The 22259-nt window shown below is 37.8% G+C and overlaps 1 pseudogene; it reads left to right on the forward strand.

Moving 5' to 3' along the window:
* LOC101548431 (tRNA (cytosine(34)-C(5))-methyltransferase, mitochondrial-like) overlaps positions 1-22259 on the forward strand; it is an 84098-nt pseudogene that overhangs the window by 10050 nt on the left and 51789 nt on the right.

Genomic DNA, 22259 nt, shown 5'->3' on the forward strand with positions numbered 1-22259 from the left:
TCCACTCAATTCTATACAGCTCATCAATCTGACATTACCCTCTTAGAATTGTGCTCAAAGGTCACATATTTTAAGATATTAAAAATATATGTATATTAGAAGGTCTAACTACTACTTCTAAGATGTTCATTATAACAATGATGATATAAGATCACCTTTAACTTTTTCAATTAGGGATGCTTATAATTACTTTCCATATGTTATCCCATGGACTGGAGTGATAGCACAATTGGTAGGGTGTTTGCCTTGCACGCAGCCAACCTGGGTTCGATTCCTCTGTCCCTCTCAGAGAGCACAGCAAGCTACTGAGAGTATCCCACCTGCACAGCAGAGCCTGGCAAACTACCTGCTATATTCTGCGTATTCAATATGCCAAAAACAGTAATAACAAGTCTAACAATGGAGACATTACTGGTGCCCGCTCGAGCAAATTGATGAACAACAGGATGACAGTGCTACAGTGCAGTGAATGTTATCTCACATATGTTATCTCATTTAATACTAACAGTGTTATGAGAAAAGTCAATTTATATATCAATATTGCTGAAGAAAATAATTGAGATTCTGAAAGAAACTTGCTCATCTCTAATCTATTAGCTTCCCTTTTTATTCTTTGCCTTATCAGGGCCTAGCTGATTTTTTTGCTGCAGTTACTGCAATAACTTTTTCAAAAAATTGAATCACTGTGAGATACACAGTTGCAAAGTTGTGCCTGATTGGGTTTCAGTCATACAATGTTCCAATACCTGTCCCTTCACCAGAGTACATTTCCTACCACCAACGTCCCCAACTTCCTTCCCGCCAACCTTCCCTTGCTCCTTCACTCTGCCTCGTTGGCAGGCATTTTTCTCTAAAGGTGTTCACTGGGTAGCCCTTTCCTTTCAATAAAGCTCCTCTCTCTCTCTTGCATGTAGAGTCAGGCCTGGTTTCTGGCAGGTTTCTAGCCTAGCAGTATTCTTTCCTCCCTTGCTAATTGCCAGCAAATCCTGTCTTTTGATTTCGGAAACATTGCCTTAAGAACTTTGCACACACTATTCCCCAGTTTATCTTCCCAATTGGTTTAAGACCAGTTTCCGTGAATTCATCATCAATTCACAGAAAACTTCAGCTAATATTTATTTACCTCCTTAAAAGTCTTATCTACCTCATAGAATTGACTTTGTAGAGGAAGGCCCATTGCACCGGGCCTCCATTCCTTCTGTCTCCTTACTCTGCTCTCCCTGACATCTCTTCCTGATGAAGCTGTGTGAGGGTCTGTTACCCAGTGACTATGAAAGCAAACCCTGTCACAACAGCTTTGCAAGGCAGGACGCACTTTATTGAATAATTTCCGGGTTCACTGATGGCAGGGCCAATGTGCAAATTTATCTTCCTGTTCCTTTGTTTCAGGGAATAGTTATCCACATTGAACGAGGGGCTTGAAACTTCCATCTTATCTGTTTCTTGAAAAATTGGAAGTGAGTTTTGAGAAAAACAAAATGAACTTTTTTTTTTTTTTGAAGAAAAACCCAAATCAGTTTCAGGACCAGCAGGATGTTGAAGAATTTTCCCTGCTCATCTTCTCTGACAAGTCTTCGATTCCTCTGGCTATTTTGAAAGTAAAAGCAAGCAGGCAAGGAATCACTGTGTGAGTTTTTTATTCTTACTACCAACCAGCTGTTAACATAGCTGTTGCCTTTGTAAAGCACTTTCTGCAAAATAGGTGAAAGTTACTATTTCTTTTTCTAAGTGCATTCATCATCTTACTATTTTCAATCAGTCCTTTACTTTAGGGTAATGTTTCCTAAAGTGGCTGATAACTGCTTTGGGGACACTAGTCTGATCCTGAGAGGTATAGTAGATTTGTGTCAAATTGAGGGTCCCTTCCTGTTTGCTTAATGAAGGTAGTCTTCCTGCGGGGAGCTGAGTGATTTTTCTTTCTCTTTTGAAAAGGAGGTGGTAAACCAAAAAGCGTTTGGAAACTTCTGCTTTCAGGCCATGTGGATTATTCCTGATATTTGGGAGCCTGAGGTGCAATAATCAAGGTCCAGCATCTTTCACACTCATGGTAGTAAATTGAACAAGGAAAAAAGCTTATTTCAGCCCCCCAAATCTCTTCACAAAGATACAAAGAAAATAACAGTTTGTTATTGAGTAAATGTTAAGTCTGAAAGTGATTTATATCACAGGCAATATACCACTGTGATTAAGAAGACAAAGAAACTTCCCCCCCTCATTCAGTTCAAGCAAATACAACTCACTGCATTTAAAGAGACAGTAACTAGCCTTGAGGTAAGTGGATTTGAGAACACATTTATCATACCAGTTTATCCTTCATATAGTATTGTTTCTTTTTATTTTCCCTCCTCGGATCTGTTAAAATTCACCCCAGAGTTTAATATACAATTGCATGCAGAAGCATGTAGAGTAAGAAAAAAGATTGATGTGTACCTAGAGCAAATATGAAGAGGAGGAACTTATTTATTTATTTATATTTGTATTGAGTCACCGTGAGAACAGTTACAAAGCTTTCAGGACTAAGTCTCAGTCATACAGTGATCAAACCCCCATCCCTTCACCAGTGCACATGTTCCACCACCAAGAACCCCAGTATACCCCTCCCTCCCACCCCCCACCCTGCCTGTGTGGCAGATGATTTTCATTTTACTCTCTCTTTACTTTGATTGCATTCAATTTTCAGAAAGAAAACCCACTATTATTATTTGGAATTTTCCCCAGACAATCAGACCTGCTGAAAAGGCATCATTAGATCATTTCTGTTCTATTGTTGATTATGAAGAGAATATGATGTTGCAGGGCCTCGAAAGCGGCTGGGCAGTTTTGGAATTCTGGTATTTTAGTAATTAAGTCCAGAGGTATTTCTGCCAGTAGCCACTGCATTTCGAAATTGGTTTGTGTGCCTCTGGGATCATGGCTGTTAGGAGCGGAGGAGCTGTTTGTGGGTGGCCGCTTGGAGTCTCGTTTGGGCAGGGAGCAGGGCTGGTTCTGTGCCTCCCCAACCCCCCGCCGCGTCACGAGATTTCCCACACATCCCATCACTGCAAGCTTCTACCTGAAGAGGAAGAATTTAAATAAAGTTTGAGAACAGACAGAAATGAAAATATTTCTGTTTTTTTGTTTGTTTTTGGTTCTTGAGTCGCACCAAGTAGTGCTGAGGGATTATTCCTGAGTATGTTTAGGGATTACTCCTGAATGATCCCGGAACACAGTAAGGGCTTGGGGGAATGTACAGAGTGCAGGGGATTGAACCCAGGTGGGCTGAGTGTAAGGCAAACACCCTACTCGATACAGAGCCCCAAAGTGTTTCTGTTGGAAAAATATTCATGAATCTTCATAACTTAAAGAGTCTATGAAACAAAGCATAACAATATGATGATATTGAGAAAACATTGGATAAAAACCATTCTCCGTTTTAAACTAAAGCCTCAAGGAACTTTCAAGGGGACTCATAAAAACTAGGTAGAATAAGAAAATAATAGAACATAGCATACTACATAAGAAGCAAAACTAGACAATTCACTCTGAATAACAAATACAGACATTGTACTCTATTCTACTTGCTTTTTATCCGAATATCTTATGTTCTATTTCTTATAGATTTTAGAAATAATAAAGGTTACAAAAACTGTTATGTTCTGCCTAAAACAGGAACTGAATCTGAATCAACTGCACAGGAAATCTAATTATCAAGTTTGAAGGGAAAAAGCAGAACATGTACAAATATGCATTATGTTTCATATCTGTGAGATTTCTTTTCTGAGCAAATTTCAAATACTAATTTGGTTTTTAATAACATTAAAGTATTATAAAGCTGCCTAAAGCCATCAACCCTTTTAACTGTGTCAACCAAAATAAGACAAAACTGCAAAATATTAAACAAAATGTTATTAACTATCAGGGGTTATAAAACAATATCCAACTTTAGAGTCTCTTGGAGTATAACCTAGACTTCTGGACAAAAGCATAGTGTTCAGAAAAACAAAATAATCTGAAGCTGGAGTAATAGTACAAAGGGTAGGATGCTTGCTTTGCATGCAGCCACCCAGGTTCCATTCCCTATGGTCCTCCAAAGCCTGTATAGAATCATCCCTGAGCTTAGAGTGAGGAGTAAGCCCTGAGCATAGTTGGATGTGTCCCCAAACAAACAAAAATGTTCAAGATACTTTCTAGTTATATAAATTGCTTTTTCTCAGAACTTGTGATTGGTACAAATCAACAAATTCTACTTCTGACTGTATGAAATTGGATATTTAACTATTTTCTAAGCAAAAAAGCTTGTGGGCATATTCCAACAGAATACTAGTGACATTTCTTGGTGACCATATTTATTTTGGACTTCATATTCCATGCATATGAGTGAAATCATCCTGTAATTTTCTCTCTTCTCTGACTTGCTTCCCAAGTCATAATCAGCTCAAGTTTCACCCTTTTGTTACAAATGGCAAGATTGTGATTTTTTTTGTTGGTTTCTGTAGTTCAGTAATATTTCCTTGTGTACAGGGATCTGTAACTGCAAAAGTCCAGTTTTACTGCAGTCGGAGCAATGGTGAAAAGCACTTTATTGACAGCAAGCGGTAGATTGGAAGAAGTAAATTCATGTTCTCTAAGCAACCATCTTTTCTGTTCAGTAACAAGAAATATTTTTTATAGAGAAAGAACAGGAAAGCACATTTTTTGATAGGGTGGATTGCAACCCATAGGGATGTAGCTAGGATAAATAAATTCCCTGGTCCTTTGGTCGCCTGAAGCACACTCGATCTTATTTAAACCTAAACACAATGAAAGTCAGGCATTTATGGAAGGAACAATGCTTTTTGATGGGAGAGTTAGCTGTTGCTATGGCTTTCAATCCCATAAGCAATCTTTCCCTAACCTAATTGTTTGATAATCTCTCAAAGTGAAGTGTCATTGTAAACTGGTCCAGCTGGAGTTCTGGACCAGCAGAGCGAGGTGATCTACATAAGCACTCTCTGTCTTTCCTCAAGGAAAGATGTCTTGGCCTGAACTAGTCTTTTCTTTTGCCTCACCCTATTTCTGCCTATATAAACGTTCCCTTTTGAATTACTCCTGGCAGATTCCTTTGCTTTCTGAAACTGACCGCAGCTGCACTTTAGATTGAGGATTTATGGTACAGCTGCCACATGCAGGTTGCTAAAATAATTTGCTAAAGTCAGAATTAAGTTGATTAGAACACACACAGATGTGGACAAATACCAAAGAAAGGGAAGCAACTGGGCCTAGAAGGGGTGTACATTTTTAAGAGGGGAACTTTCTACATTCTCAGAGGTGTTCTAGTGGCAAAGCTCTTACTATATTCTTTAATTCCTTCAATTCCATTTCAATGAGTACTTTCCTGCTCCCCTTCAATTTGCTCTTCAGTTTTATTGTCTTTCTTCTAACAATTTCCTCAGTTCAATGAACATGGAAAGGACTGTTGCTCTTAGGTCGTCCTTGAGCAGTATTGAAAGCTCTGATGTATGCGAGCACTGATTGGCCTCTGGCCTCATCTGTTGAAGTGGTAAAATTCCTTCATTTTCCCCATCCTCCTTGTGCTTCTTGGGGGTTAAGGATGGAGCTCTGAGTTCCAGGTTATCTAAATAGTGATTTCATTTTCATACTGGGCTACTGCTGTGAATCCACTTATTTCTGTTGCCCACAACCACATTCTGAAGATTCTCTGCAGGACTGGTGAGGGTGGAACTGGGAGCCACGCCCTAACCAGACAGGTACTGGCAGTGGCTGGGGGAACCGCAAGACCTTGCAGGCTCAAAGCAGGGATATGGAGATGCTAGGAGTTAGGAGGAGAGGAAGTAACCAGAGGCAAGCAGGCATACAATGAGGGCTGAATCCAGGTCCAAGATGCTAGGGGCAGGAAGGAGGTGCCAGGAGTGTTCTAGTGGTTACCAGCTAGAGCGGCATGTTGAAGGGAAGGGGTAGGAGAGAGAAGCTAAGCATGGTATGGTCTGGTATCCAGACCCAGGGCCTTGAGAGGCAAGAAGGAGAAGCCAGAAGTTTCCGGGGCTATTCAAATCTTTTCAAACATTGATAGAAATCGTACAATGGGTAGGGTGTTTGCCTTGCACATGGTAGATGTGGGTTTGATCCCCAGCATCCCATATGGTATCCTCTAAGCATCTCCAAGAATAATTCTTGACGGCAGTATCAGTCTATAGAGACTTTTTGGTTGACTTTTTCCCACCAGGCCAGCCTTACCAGGTGACTCTGTATATTTGATTTCTTTTCCAGTTCCAGACTTTCTCCCTGTCTTCTTCATGCAGTTCTTAATATTTTTAAGTGGGCATCCAAAATATGTGCTAAAAATTTAACAAACAAATTACAGAACCTTAAAATAGACCTTATGAATTCAATGGCTATTTCCCTGGACTTCTACTTACTATGGACAAATATTATTTTTCTTGGAGTAGAAAAACTAATTTTTTTGTGAGGAATCTTGTCTGGATTTTCTTTAGGAAGAGTTGACAGAGGGAAAATTGAGAGAGCCAAGACAATATTGTAATAGAGTGGCAAATTATATTTGAAAATGAAAGCTCCATCTCTCAGTAACATTTTCAATAAAATTTGAAAGATCATTTAGTTATACCCACAATGCAAATAAGACTAAAATACATAATCTAGCGCAGAATGCATTATAGATTATGCCTGCTCAACTAAGAGAATATTAAAAGGTATTGTTGGACTATTTTTTCTAATAAATATTTAGAGTTAACAGTACTTGCTAATTAGAATAAGACATTGAAACTGAGTGCAGTTGAATTAGTCTTCTAAGAATGAAATATTATTAAAGATTCCATTAGCTGTATTCTTTTGTACCCATTAAATGCCCATTATCTATTTCCCATGGTTTCGTTCATTTTACTCTCTCCTTAGTCCAGATTGTGCTCCCAAAGAGACATAGGAATAATGTGCCAGAGTCAATTACATCAAGCATTGTTATAAAGATAAGAAGTGATATGATTATGATAGCAATCAACCCAAATTCAGATAGAAATTTTAAATGCTTTCTCAAGGTGTGTTCTATAAATACGAGTTATTATATGGACAAAGTACTCTGGGATTCAATGTTTAGAGAATTTTGGTTTAAACAAAAATTAAATGTAGGTTCTCTAAAATCTTTTCTTATGCATTTGTGAATTTACAATGCATTAGGTAGTGGGACCAGAGTGATAGCACAGCAGGTAGGGCGTTTGCCTTGCATGTGGCTGACCTGGTTCAATTCCTCCGTCCCACTCAGAGAGCCCAGCAAGCTACCAAGAGTATCCCACCTGCACAGCAGAGCATGGCAAGCTACCCATGGCGTATTCAATGTGCCAAAAAAAGTAAGAACAAGTCTCACAATGGAGATGTTACTGGTGCCTTCTAGAGCAAATCAATGAACAACAGGGTGACAAGTGCTACAGAGCTATAATGCATTAGGTAACATTTCTCTTTTTTATAGAAATTGATATTTGGAAAGATCAGCCATAAAAATGATACGATTCTCAGACAATTTTTTTCATTTGTTGAACACTTTATTGTTATTCATTGCAAGAATTGTTAAGGTATTTCCACTATACAAAGTTGGATAGAAGCTTCAATGACAAAAGTTAGTAGATTATCTTTTTTAAAATTTTACTTCATTTTTATAAAATTGTTCACAATAAGTCATTGCATTTAATATTCAAACACCAATCCCACCACCATTGCACCTTCCCATCACCATATTTTGAACATTTCCACCTCAAATCCCAAACTGTGTCCCCTAAAGCAGAACCAAAACAATTAATTTTGTATTGCTTATTATGAATAATCTGCTAAAAATGGTTCAATAAAGTTTCCTTAGAAGAAAGTGTGTGAAGATTGTTGTATTTCATCCTGGAGCCATTAAGCCCTTGTATAAGATATTACTAACATGTTTGTTAAACCCAATCAAATGTGTGCTATTTTTGGTACAATAGTAATGTAGAGTATGAGGGGTCAATAGTGATGTAGAGTATGAAGGGTCAATTAAGAATAATAGTATATAGCAATTTCTCTCATGAGGCCTATGTTGCTCTCTTCTGGGAGCTTTATTTCTGAGTCTCTGGTCATGGCTGTTACATGGTGCCAGGGGCAGTTTGTGGGTATGACTGCCAAGCTACTGGTAAACTTGGAAGATGGGGGGAGGAGGCCCATTCCCACTCTGAGAAAGTTTGGACATTTCAATTAACGGGTCCTGCATACCTGGATTTTTCTGCAGATTTTTGCATAAGTGAGGCTCATTTGAGCCTGAGGAGAGCGACTATGAGCATGTCGGTGGTTGGGTTCTGGAGGTTTTTGGCTATTAGGGTTCTGTTGGGTGGGGAGGGAATCTCACCTACTACCCTCCGAATTGCCCTGGTGAAGATAGCCTGGTGCGTCATCTGGACTTTAGACAGCTTCTTAATATTGCACTTTTTAATACTTGTGTATAGGACTGGAACCATAGCACTGTGGGTAGGGTGTTTGCCTTGCACACGGCCAACCCAGGTTCAAATATTCTGTCCCCCTCGGAGAGCCTGGCAAGCTACTGCGAGTATCTTTCCTGCTTGAAAGAGCCTGGTAAGCTACCCGATATGCCAAAAATAGTAACAAGTCTCACAATGGAGCCTTACTGGTGCCCACTCGAGCAAATCAATGAACAATGGGATGACAATGCTACAGTGCTACTGTATAGACAAAATTAGGCACATATTCATACAATGCTTATGCATATTCAATGTGTAGTAGATAAGGTTTCACCAATTTGATTTTAGTTTTAGGGGTGATTTCTATCACCTGTAATACTAGCTCTGCAATAATAATAGTGTCTATTATTTGATAGCACAGATTTTTTTTTATTGAATCACCATGAGAAAAGTTACAAAGCTTTCAGGTTTAAGTCTCAGTCATACAATGATCCCTTCACCAGTGCACATGTTCCATCACCAAGAACCCCAATATACCTCCCATCCCCCCACTGTCCCACCCGTGTGGCTGATGATTTTCACTTTTCTCTCTCTTTACTTTGATTACATTCAATATTTCAACAGAAAACTCATTATTATTATTTGTAACTTGCCCCAACAATCAGACCTGCTGAAAAGGCATCATTTGATAATTTGTTTCCCATTGCTGAGAATGAAGAGCACACGAGGTTGCGTGGTTTTGGACTTCAGGGATTTTAATAATTAAGTCCCGAGAAATTTCTGCCAGAATTCATGTCACTGCACGCTCATACCTCTGCTTACCACTAAGCTTTAAAAGAGGGTGGTCATCACGCCACTGCTCTCGCCACCACTGCCAAAAGGAAAGGCCGAGGGAGAAAAACCTTTCCCCTCCCGGGGCAGCATGGGGCCGGCCGTAGCTTAGTTCACAGTCTAGAGGCATTTCTGCAAGAAGCCACAGGGTGCCGAAAAGATGGCAGCTGCCATGCCTTTGCCACCGCTGCTGAAAGGAAAGGCTGTGACAGCACAGAATTTTTAGGACTTAGAACTAATTTTTTCAGATTCAGGATGTCCTAGGATAGATTCCAAACTTCAATTGAATTTGTGTCATCTTTCCCTTAAGTTATATAATATTCTGAATTCTTTTTGTGTAGTGAGTGTGTGGTACTATTATACATACTACTCTAATACTGTTTCCCATATGGTAGATAAAGAAAAGTCACTCCAAAAAATGGTACTAGGAAAACAGGGCAGCCACATGGAAGAAAAATAAACTAAATCACTATCTTATACTGTAGACAAAAATAGACACAACATTAAATGAAAATTTAGATGTTGTACCTGAAACTTTATAATATGAATAAATTATAATATACCACATGATATTGACGTCAGTGATGACCTTGGGGATTTGACACAAATACCAAGAATAAAACAAGCAAATTAACAAAAATTCAAATAGGACTACATCAAATTAAAAGTTTCTGAGCAGAGAAAGCAACTAGTATTAATAAAGATTTTTTCTTTACTTTGTACATCTAACAGAGGGTTGATAGAAAAATTAAATAAAGAAATTGTATGATACAACAACAAAACAAAATAATTCAAGTGGGCTTTGGAACAAAATAATTCAAAATGTTATTTTAGATATCTCCAAAGAAGAATATGGACGACAAGCATATGAAAAAATGCTCATTATCACTTGTTATTAGAAAATGCAAATAGAATCTATAATAAGATATTATCTCAGGACTGTGAATGGTATGTTTCAAAAATACTAGAAGCAGTAATTGTTGGCAAGGGTAACAACTCTTTCTGATATAAAGCAATCCTTTATATGCTGTTGGTGGAACTCTAAGTTGGTACATTATCTATGGAAAAGATTATGGTATTAAAAATAGATACATCAGGACTAGGGAGATAAAACAGTGAGTAGGGCTACTGCCTTGCACAGAGCTGACACGGGTTCGATCTCTGGCATCCCGTATGGTCTCCTGAACACCGTCAGGAGTAATTCTTGACTGCAAGCCAGGAGTAATTTCTAAGCATTGCTGGATGTGCCCCCAAACAAAAAAATAAATAGATCCACAATATGCTGCAGCAATTCTACTCTAGGTATCTGCTGTGATTCAATCATTCACAGCATATATTAATTTCTGCAAATTGGGTCATTGGAGAGCAGCATTTGAGAGTGAGTTACTGCTCCTTGGCCCAAAAATCATTCATTGAGCAGAGACAAAGGCCAAGGGAAGGGACCATGTGAAGAAAGAGAAAAAAAACTAAAAACAATTCCTGACAGCAGAATCAAGGGCCAGGAGGATTGGTCCATGATTGAAAGCCTACTTCAAGTGATTGTGGTAAAGGCAGTTAGGATAGAGAAGGGACCACTATGACAAAGATAGTTGAAAATGATGACTCTGAATAAGAACTGTGTACTGAAAGTACGTAAAGGACCAAACATGATAACTTCTCAGCATCTGCATTGCAAACCATAATACCCAAAAAGAGAGGAGAGAAAGAGAGAAAGAGAGAGATACAGAGACAGAGAAGAGAGACACAGGGAGAAAGAGAAGAGACACACACAAAGACAGAAAGAGAAAGAGAGAAAGAGAAAGAGAGAGAAGGAAGTGTCTATTATAGAGACAGGCTGGGGTGGGTAACAGGACAGGAAAGGGGGGCACATTGGTGGTGGGAAATATGCACTGGTGGAAGGATGGGTGTTGGAACATTTTATGACTGAAACCCAAATATGAACAGCCTTGTAACTGTATATCTCATGGTGATTCAGTAAAAATAATAAATAAATAAATAAATACACATAAATACATGAATAAATAAATAAACAATTCTTAAAAATGCTGTGTTAGCCAACGCGTCTATTTTTCAAAGGAAACTCAGGGAGTAGGTGCGCTGTGAGTGATATCACAAGACCATGACGATGAGACCTGCTTTGCATGTTCCTGAGAACACTGTTCAGCCGAGTAATCTGTGACTACTCTCACCACCCCTATGCCTCCAATAGGAATATGACCAAAGAATATAAAATGATGCAAGAAAGATAGTGCAGGTTGCAAGGCACTTGCCTGGTTTGCAGCTGACCCGGGTTCTGCCCCAGCACTTGCATATGATTCCTCCAACACCCCTAGGGGTCACACCTGAGCACAGAGCAGGAATAGACCTTGAGTGTCATCACTTCCTTACCCCCTAACTAACAAACTTTGAATTATACCTGATGACCTGAAGTTATGAAGTGGAGTGAGTGGTAGAAAAAAGAGGAAGCGGCACTGTTGTGAAGGGTCATTGATACTTGGTAACGGTTATGGTGTGATAAGACATATTTGAAGAGTTGTGAACTCCTATATATAAATTCATATATATCACTGTATCACTGTCATCTGTTGTTCATCGATTTACTCGAGTGGGCACCAGTAACACTTCCATTAGTCTCAGCCCTGAGATTTTAGTAGCCTCTCCTACTCATCTTTTCCAAGGACTGGAGGCTTTTTCAGGGTCAGGGGAATGAGACCTGTTATTGTCACTGTTTTTGGCATGAGGAGCTTGCCTGGCTCTGCTTTGTGGGTGGGATACTCTTAGTAGCTTGCCAGGCTCTCCTAAAGGCATATATATATGTATATATACATATATATAAATATACATGTCTGTGTAGATATATATTTCCCTCTATGATTTTATAGAAAATGGGTAGAGGATATCTTATGATTAGAGGATATCTTATGATTCACGGCTGTGCAGTCCAGGAATATGTTCACTTATGAACATATATATATATATATATATATATATATATATATATGAAGTGTTGTGAACTTTTATCCCCAAAAGCAAAAATACTGATCTCTCTCATGACTGACTGACAACTTTGGTCATTTTCAATGTATGCTTTCATGACTATGCCTCATATTTTGAAATACTTGTTACGGTGTACTGTGTAAGAGGTGAGCAGAATAAAGTTCAATATCTTTTTTTTTCATCTTGAAGATGTCAATTGAACTTAATCAACACATTTGAATTTAATTTTGCTGTTCAATGACTCTATGTATTTGAGGCAGTTGAACTTAGAATACTGATTCCAGCTCATCTGAGCCTTGCCAGCTAGAAGGAATGGTAACAAGTAGGCCTCTTGATTGAATATGTAACAAAACTTAATGCGATATGTAATGCTGATAGCATTTCATGTTGATTCATTTTTTGCAACGACTATTGGAAAAAAAGACAAAATGCATATGGCAAAAGACTATCTTTTCCCCCATAAATAAAATAGACCGACATCTTATATAAGGATTTTAAAAACGAAGAGATACAAAATAATCTGTAAGTTTCAGAGAAGAATCTGGCACTGTGATTATACTAAAATATCCTGAAATATTAGATTTAACTGCTACAAAGAGACTTTTAAAAACATCTTTTATAGATTTATTTTTTTAATTTCTTTTATAATTAAGATTCTACATATTTCCAAATTATCCTTTTAGGTAGTTTAAGCAATCCTCAGGAACATTTGAAAAACAGACTTTTAACACTCATTAATTTTTCACTCCATTTATTTGTATTGCTTGGTTATTCTACACAATTTTTCCTTTATGCTCCTTAATATACTGATTTTTTATTTATACTTATATTTTATTAATAGGCTGGAGTGATAGCACAGCGAGTAGGGCGTTTGTCTTGCAAGCAGCTGACCTGGGTTCGATTCCTTTGCCTCTCTCAGAGAGCCCAGCAAGCTACCGAGAGTATCCTGCCCATATGGCAGAGCCTGGCAAGCTACCCATGGCGTATTTGATATGCCAAAACAGTAACAACAAGTCTCACAATGGAGACGTAACTGGTGCCCGCTAGAGCAAATCCATGAACAACAGAACAATAGTGGTACAGTGCTATGATTGATTTTGGCTGATACTTACATTTCCTTGAGAAGATTAATTATAGTTAGTGTGTTACAATATACTTCTTATGGACTAAAAGTCGAAAGCTCAAGGCTCATGTGTATATATGCACACAAGGCTCAACTTTTTTTTTTTTTTGCTTTTTGGGTCACACCTGGCGATGCACAGGGGTTACTCCTGGCTCTGCACTCAGGAATTACCCCTGGCGGTGCTCAGGGGACCATATGGGATGCTGGGAATCGAACCCGGGTCGGCCGCATGCAAGGCAAACGCCCTACCCGCTGTGCTATTGCTCCAGCCCCCAAGGCTCAACTTTTAACATGTTAGTGATCTCTTATAGAAGGACTTAATGGCCCCTCAGTAAAATAAAACAATCTTCACACTCTTTTCTCTAGAAAGCTTTTTTTGTAGCATTTTTCAGCTGTTTTTCATAACAGACAATACAAAATAGATTATTTCGATTCTGCTTTGGGGCAGGGATTGGGGTTTAGCATGAAAACATCTGAAATATGGTGGTGGGAAGGTGCCAAGGTGGTGGAATTGGTGTTTGAATATTAAATGTATTGAAATATTGTGAACTACTTTATAAAATGAAAACTTTTTTTTTTCAAATCAAGATTGGTTTAAATAGATAGATAGCTGAGAAATACCCATCAGGCAAGACTTCAGTCTTAATACTTCAGGTGTTTGTGGGGCAACCTCTCAGTTGTGCTCACCGGTCCAGGGCCACTCCTGCCAACAGTAGGTCTGGCTCTATGAACTGGACCGTTCAATTCTTGAGCCCCTGTTGTCTTGCTACCTGGACTCTGTGCTATGCACTGCGGTCAGTGGCCACACAGCAGCCACCCTGACCGTGCTCTAGGCTAACCTGGAGCATGCCTACTGATTCTGGGGCAGGCCATGCATGTCAGAGATTGAACTGGGGGCTTTGAAATGTCTAACATATACTCCAAGTACTTGAACTGTATCCTTGAACCTAAAACAACAGATTGATAAAATTTCTGAGGATTGAAACTGGACCTTCAAATCTAAGGAACTGTGACTGCGACTTTAGGGAACTGATGCAATTAGACAATTATGTTTATGACAGAGTTATATAGGGAGTCTCACAATTTTTACATTTAAACATTAGTCTGTGAATATAACATAAAATAGCTAGGATAGACTTGAAGTCCAAGCTTCTATATTTCATTTTAGAACTCTCTCCTGTGTGCTAAACTTTCCTTCTCAGCTCTTAACCCCTTCAATTTTCCTGTCTCTTTTTTTGTGTTGTATATAACCACAACAATCAGAAAATTTTGATAGTATATCTTCACAAGACACCTTATTTATAACCTATTTCTCATTTGACCACTCTTACAATGGACAGATGCTATCTATACTAGTATTGCCATCTTGCTGATTTCTCTTGTATTCTTTCTTTATACCTATTTCCTTCCTTTATACCTATTTTCTCTACAGTTTTCTTCACACCAATGCTCCAGATTTTTTAATAATTTTGTATGTTATCAGAATCAGACCACAGGATGAATTCTGGGACTGTCTGAGCTCGGCACTCGAGTTGCTATGAGCTGCTGTGAAGCACAAATACCTTGGTAGCTACAGAGTCCAGCTTGGTGCTTCAGTTTCTAATTTGCGCTTTTGACCAGGAGCCACAATTTGCTGCCCAGACTTGCTGGGTTTCATCCGACAGCAGCTGTCAAGCAGTTGTTGTAAACAGCTCAGTTTTGCTGGATACCAGTGTTGTAACTGCTGCAATGTATTTATGACTGAAAGTTTCCTGTCGTTGTCCAGATCTACACAAACTCAGAGATAAAGATCTATCTAGAATTAGCGACCCTTCAGTACTGCAAAAAAACTCAGATCATTACCCTCAACCCTTTTGTAGTGCAAGGCACAGTGAAGAAATGGAGTGATTCAACCATATGACGGTCAAAGCTTAGGAAGGAAACTCAAGGTCATCTGAGCTTTCTAAGCTCCCAGAGGAAGACTTTAAACCAATGATTCTTAAGATGTTAACTGAATAGAGAAAAATAAAGGGAAAAGAATATCAACAATGACTCACACAGCATAAGATTCAGATAAAGATTACTGTCCTAAAGAATGTAGCAGTTTAGCTAAAAAACTCACTGAAGGGCTCCAGGGTGGCAAGGATCAAAGTAGGGTCTGCTGTGTGCAAAACAAGTGACTTAGCCCCTTGTACATTCTCTCTGGCTCAAATATTTTTTGATTTGGTTGAAAAAGAATTTGTTGTTGTTAAGTACGTGTGCTGTAATATGTATCATTTTCTTAAATTAAAAAAATCTATATATCATTTTCTATATTGAGATAAGCTACTTCTGTTTCATTAAACTTTTTTATTACACAGATATTGAATTTGTCAAAGACTTTCTCAGCATCTTTTGATAAAATTATATGACTTTTATTATTTCTTTTGTTGATGGTGTCATCATACTACTGTAAACCTGAATAGATTTATTGTTGGATCAATCACATTTGAAGGAACTTGGTGGAGTGATAAATACTCTTCATTCTTAACTGAGACATCCCTAATAAAGGATGGATTTCCAACATTTGTACAGTGGCTGAACTTCAAACATTAATCTTTGCCTTGGAATCCTTGACTAACAGTCAGCCCCATCTGTACCATTACAGACTCATGAGTCATTGTCTAGGGTCTAACTCAGTGTTTCTCAACCGAGTTCTGGCTGTGGCCTACTTCTGACCTTGTTTTCTTTCTGTGGCCTACCCTTGTTTACTGATTGTCCCCCTAATATTGTGCTATGGTCTCCAATTTCCCTAATTTTTACCTTTGCCTTTCTTAGAATATGCTGGGTACCCACAAGTTAAGATATGCTAGATTTGCCAACAGTATACAGTAATTCCTATCTAAGGTTGCCTATTTTAGAATAAATAACAGTGGGGATTTCTTATCTCACAGATAACAGAATATGCATCTAGGTCACACATATCTCTAGACAGTTGAAGTCATAAAATGGGAAGTCTCACCATTTTACTCCTTTATCCAAGAAAGTCCAGACATTATTGTAAGTGACCCAGGCATTTATTCTACCTCTGAAGATAAGCCCTGCTGTGCTCGTAGACAAGTTTATCCAAAAGAACCTTCATCCTTTGTGTCATCAAGCTATAGGTCTCAGGGAATGCCACATGCTTTAAGTTCATTCAAAGGGAGTTGCAACGGGTAATCTATGAGTGGGATTGAGGTGGGGGCAGCAGAGAGTGTGTGCTTAGGGTTTACTCTTGGCAGCACCCAGGGCACCATATGGAGTGTTGGGATTGAACACATGTTGACCTTGTGCAACGAAAGATACTTAGCCCCTGTACTATCTGAGCATCTAGTTCAATTTTTTTTTTCCATTTCAGTTTTGGGGCCATATCCAGTAGTGTAAGGGCTTACTCCTGATGGGACTGGGGGGATCATATGTTGTGTGGGATTGAACCCTGGTTAGCTGTGTACAAAGCAAGCCTCCTATCCCCTGTACTATCAATCCTGCCCCATCTACCTTGGTTTTTAATGGCTGTTTGCTGAGAGTTTTGAAGCTTATTACCTTCCCTTTTTTTGGTTCCTTACCTGAATTAGAGAAAAAAATCTCAACAGCCCACACTTGTGATAACCCAATACCCAGCCCCTCCTCTAACCAGCATAAACTATTCAAGTCCGGGTTTTTTTTTTTTTTCCTGCTCTCTCAACACAGCTTTGGACAGGCTTTGGAGCCTAACACATTCTTCCCAGAAAAAAATCTTGTTATGTAAATGGTAAACCTTTTTACCTTCATGATACAGGTAAGGTAATATTAGTCTCAACATCTAAGCTGAATTTCTCTATGGATAATCAATCTTTTTGCTAGATGACAAATATATATACATAAGCAATCAAATAGTTTTCTGGAGAGCACACAAAACCCTTCCTAAGTTTTTTCTTTTTTTTTTTTTTTTTTTTCTTTTTGGGTCACACCCAGTGATGCACAGGGGTTACTTCTGGCTCTGCACTCAGGAATTACTCCTGGTGGTGCTTGGGGAACCATCTGGGATGCCGGGAATCGAACCTGGGTCAGCCGTGTGCAAGGCAAATGCCCTACCAGCTGTACTAATTGCTCCAGCCCCAAAACCCATCCTAACTTTTTATTATTTACTTTGAAAATAAATAAAAATGATTAATTATCTAATTGGAAGTTCCTTTATAAAAAATGGCCTAAAGTCTTAGAAGAATTGGATGAACTTGATGCAGTAATCTTAGCATTGGGTATTCTAGTGTCTAAAAGTTGATAACAGACATATATTACTTAGTTTGTAAGGGAGTATTCCAACTGATATTTACATATTTATTTCCTAGAAATGTCATATTTTTGTTTAAAAAAAAACAAATTTACCTTTTTATCAATAACAGATTCCCACCAAAACATGGCATAATGAAATTATGGACGTCATCTAACAAAGATGAAATATATTAAGTTATATAAAAGTAGCAAAAGGATATATGATTTTTCCAAAAAATATTATAAATCATTTCATTGCTAATAGTATATGGAAACTGTGATTTTGTATAAAGAAAGTTCTAGTGAATAAAACTAAATGCCAATTATTTATGTGATTAAAAGAAAACACCTAAGGTTTAGGCAGCCAGTTATCAGTGAAGAACAGTACAAATAAAAGAATTGCTGATTTATAATTTAGTATTTTTCTTTTATAAATTTAAAATAAAGAGTGGAACCAACTGTTTTATTCCTGGATTACTTTGGAGTGCAGTATAATACAGGAAGACATCATTTGATCTTGTTCTTTAAGTTCTGAAAGGACACATAGGAAAGTTTTGATGCAAGTAATCTAGGTAAGCATCCTTGGCTTACTACTCTGGTCCAGGAGTATTTTGGCTATTAGGATGTAAAACTTCAGGGAAGACATTCATGACTCCTGGCTCTGCAGGAGTCTTTATGTAAACCATGGATAGGGGAAATATTTTTATTTTATTATGAAAAAAATATTTCATTGTGAATGGCTCTGTTTTTTATTAATGTGGTATAGTTTGTATTAAACTTACTCTCTGTGTAATCTGGTATGTAGACTATTAGGTGATCTAAACTGTCACTTACCTTTAAATATGGATAGTTGCCAAAAAAAAAAATTAACTTCAATGCATGGTTAAACAGACTTAGGTTAGTTTTGCTACTCCTTATTTTTTATATTTACTTTGGTTTAATAATATTCAATGCTTTTATCAATTAAAGAATATTTTAGTGGAGTTGTTAAAGATACTGAGCTCATTTGTGTCACTTACTGCCTCTTTATCCTTTGGCAAATTGCTTGACCTCTACTTTTTTCAATTTTTCTTTTCAATAATAAAACAGGGATAATATCTAAACCTCTATAGTTAGAACATAGGTTCAAGTGGTTTTAAATGTTAACTTATTTAACATTAAAGTAAATAACTTTGGGTTAGGTCATTTTGGGGTATGAGAATGCTATAGTAATTAATTCATATGGAAAACTTTTGAGCCTTCTTAGAACCACAAAATTAGCTATGTAATCATCTAAACAAAATTATTTTATTTTGGTGGAACTGGGAAAACCTATTTGTTTCAGTACATTTACGAGAATTTGGAAAACATCAGTAGAATGATGTAGGAAAGTATTTTCTTACAACTTTCAGAGATCAGAATAGAAATACATTACTTGACCTTAACTGATGGTAGAACATGTATATATTTGAACTTATTTAAAGTCTCCTAGATGCTGTAGCCATAGTGTAAAATAAAATCTGTAATTCATCTGGAAACACACTTCACCTTCCTGACATTCAAAAGTTGTTTTCATTTCTGTTTGTAAATAGAGACAACAAAGGAAAATCTGAAAGCAAATGTTTCTGGTTGTGTAATTATCAAATGAAAGAAATTTCATTGAAATTGAATATGGTATGAATTTAAAAGAAAACTTAAACTTCATGTCAAACACTTAAATTCTACATATTTATTTATTCTTGCTTCAGTTCAGAGAATGTTCAATCATACAAACAAATTATCAGAGTTAAATTGTATATTTCTCAGGATAAAACATAATGACATTTTGTTTTTTTATTATGACATTTTAATGTAAATTTCATTCCACTGTTTCAGAGATTTATATTAGTATGATAGATGTATTTTTCTGTAAGTTTTTTATTTTGGAAGATTTTGGTACATATCTTTTGGGTAGGCTTATTTGTATTATAGTTACATTAATTTATACTGGTAAGAATTGATATATCCATATATTTAAAATTTGGAAGTATTTTAATATTCCAAACATTACAGAACATAAACTGTGATATGATAATAATGTGAATGACTATGTAAAAGTTTTAATCTCAGAATACACACAGCTCATTTTATTCTATATTCCTTTTCCTAAGATTTTCCTGTTTTGAAGCCACCCCTACCAGCGCTCTGGGCTTATTCCTGGCTCTGTGCTCAGGGATCCCTCCTGGTGGTGCTTGGGGGACCACATAGGATGTCATTTTTTAAAATACTGATAATTATTGTGATTTTATTTTCCAATTTACTACGAATAAATGTGGTTTGTGCATGTTTTATGTCTTAATTCATCACTATATAAGTAGCAAGTAGAGTAGAAGGCAGTGTTTTGTTGCATTGTTGTTGGAGGGATACTCTGACTTTTCAATGATTATTTCTGTTGGTCAGAGGATATGAAAGACAACCCGGAACTACTTTGAAGTTGGCTTAATGGTCACAGTTTGGTCACAGTTCAAGAGAAGAGGTTTAAATAGATATCTGCACAACTATGTTCTTTAGTGAAAGGATAATATGTATATAAGTAATAGTCATATAAAATAAAGTCCTGAGCTTTCTGGAAAAGCTCCAGTGACTTCCTTTTGCCTTTAAAATATGTATGTCTTTTTAAATATTATCTTAAAAGGTGGGTGGCTTGATTGCTTTTTCATCAGTTATTCTGTTCTTTTCTAGTTTTATTGCCCTTTGGCCTTAAGAAGGAGCCTTTTGACAATTAAGAATGGGCTGATTCTTAAGTTTGATCCTTTGGAGTTACTATTGCCTTTCCTGGAGACTTCTTTTCAAAGTCTTCTATGGTGAGCTGTCTTTTGTCATTCAGATTTCGTCCAGATTGAAAACTCTTCAAGGCACCTTAGCCTTCTAACATTGAGAATAGCATCCTTCCACAACCCTACCCAATTGCTTCCCTGATCATTAGATATAATATCAGTCTCTTCTATTTGTTGCATTGGTTATACTCACTAACAAGATCCTGGGTTTTTTGGCTGCTTATATTGCTTATATTCTGGCTTAATGCTAAAGGCAGAGGATATAAAGAATTTATATAAAATTTACCCCTTTATGTCCCATATTAGAATAGTATCTGGTACTTTATATATATATACATACATATATATATGTACACACATACATATATATACATATACATGTATATATGTGCATATGTGTGTGTGTAGTTTTGTGTTGGATATCATTGGTTTGTCCTGCTCCCCTTGCCACTAGGAGCTTAGGTTTATTAGTCACACCCATCAAAGTGCTCCCGAGTCACTCCCATTTCTTTGTTTATCTGTAACCACTTCTACCAGTTTATCTGCTCTTCCTCTAATCAAACTCTGTTAATTTGTAAGGTCAGACCTTGCTAGGACAGTGTACTTGTATTGTAAGTTAATATTGTCTTTCTCCTCTCTTATGTCTTTTGAATAGTTTACTTTAAAACAATACCCTTTTTGTATGGACAAAAAAAGACATTTATTAATATGCTTTGGTAACGGGGGATTTAATTGGCTTCAAATATTATTCACTCCCGGGTATCTGCTTTCTCGACTTAAGCCTCAGCTGCCTTTGCTTCCTAGCACCCCCAAAAGCAGGGTCCCAACGAGGGACGGAATGGACCCAGGGCAAGTGGTGAGTTACGTGCTACCCTGGCATCGAGATGGGCCTGGCCAAAGCGCCTAATGCTTAACTATATGTTAAGAGCTTGGTCATGGGCATGTCATGTCATGATTCAAAAGCAATGATGAGACTAGGGCCCTGCTAGGGCTAGGAAAGACTAATCTGGCCTGGGCACTGTAGTCTGAGATCGAGGTGACCCCAGGAGAGCAATTCTATAAGCTTAATGTGTCTCTTGCTATGTCCATACAAAATGATTTATAATATGAATACTTATATGTTAGTTGGACAAAGAGAGGAGAAACACATCCATGGAATTCCACTCTTGCGCGGATGTCCTGCTGAGAGAGATTCCTAGTGAAAGCATCCCCTAAGGGATAGAACTTTACCCCCTATTGACTGTAACCACACCAATTGTGTAAGCCAGGGCCCGGATACAGGGGGATTTAATGAGGCTGTGAGAGGGGGCTGGGGAGTTCCAGTAGATGCAGAGAAGGAGAATGAAGTAGGATGGGGGAGAAAGAAGCAGGAGGAGAATCAGAGGAGAATGGAGATGGGAATGGAATAAACTGCAACTGAGACTAAGCAGCCTGGCTCCGTTCCTTCCTTCACCTGCCTCTTCATCGCCATCAACCTCCCCGGTGTGGTGTTGCCTTTGCCTTTTCTTTTTATTTTTGTGTTTTTACACAGTTTTGGGGCCACACTGAGCGGTGGTCAGAGCTTACTCCCAGGTCGATGCTAAGGGATCACTCCTAGCAGGGCCAGGAGAACAGGAGAATCAAATTGGCAAATTGGGTGCCAAATAATGAACCCAGTTTGGCCATGTCCAAGGCAAGCAACTTACACTCTATACTATCATTCCAGCCCCAACCAATAAATATTTTTAGTAAAATAAATTGATATAGAAAATTATGGTCACAGGTAGAAGGAACGAATGTAGCTGATTTTTCTTAGTTTAATTTTGTTTGCTAAATCTTGATTTCAGGGAAATGCTGCTCAAA

Source organism: Sorex araneus, chromosome 5 (assembly GCF_027595985.1).
Source record: "Sorex araneus isolate mSorAra2 chromosome 5, mSorAra2.pri, whole genome shotgun sequence".
Classification (NCBI taxonomy): Eukaryota; Metazoa; Chordata; class Mammalia; order Eulipotyphla; family Soricidae; genus Sorex; species Sorex araneus.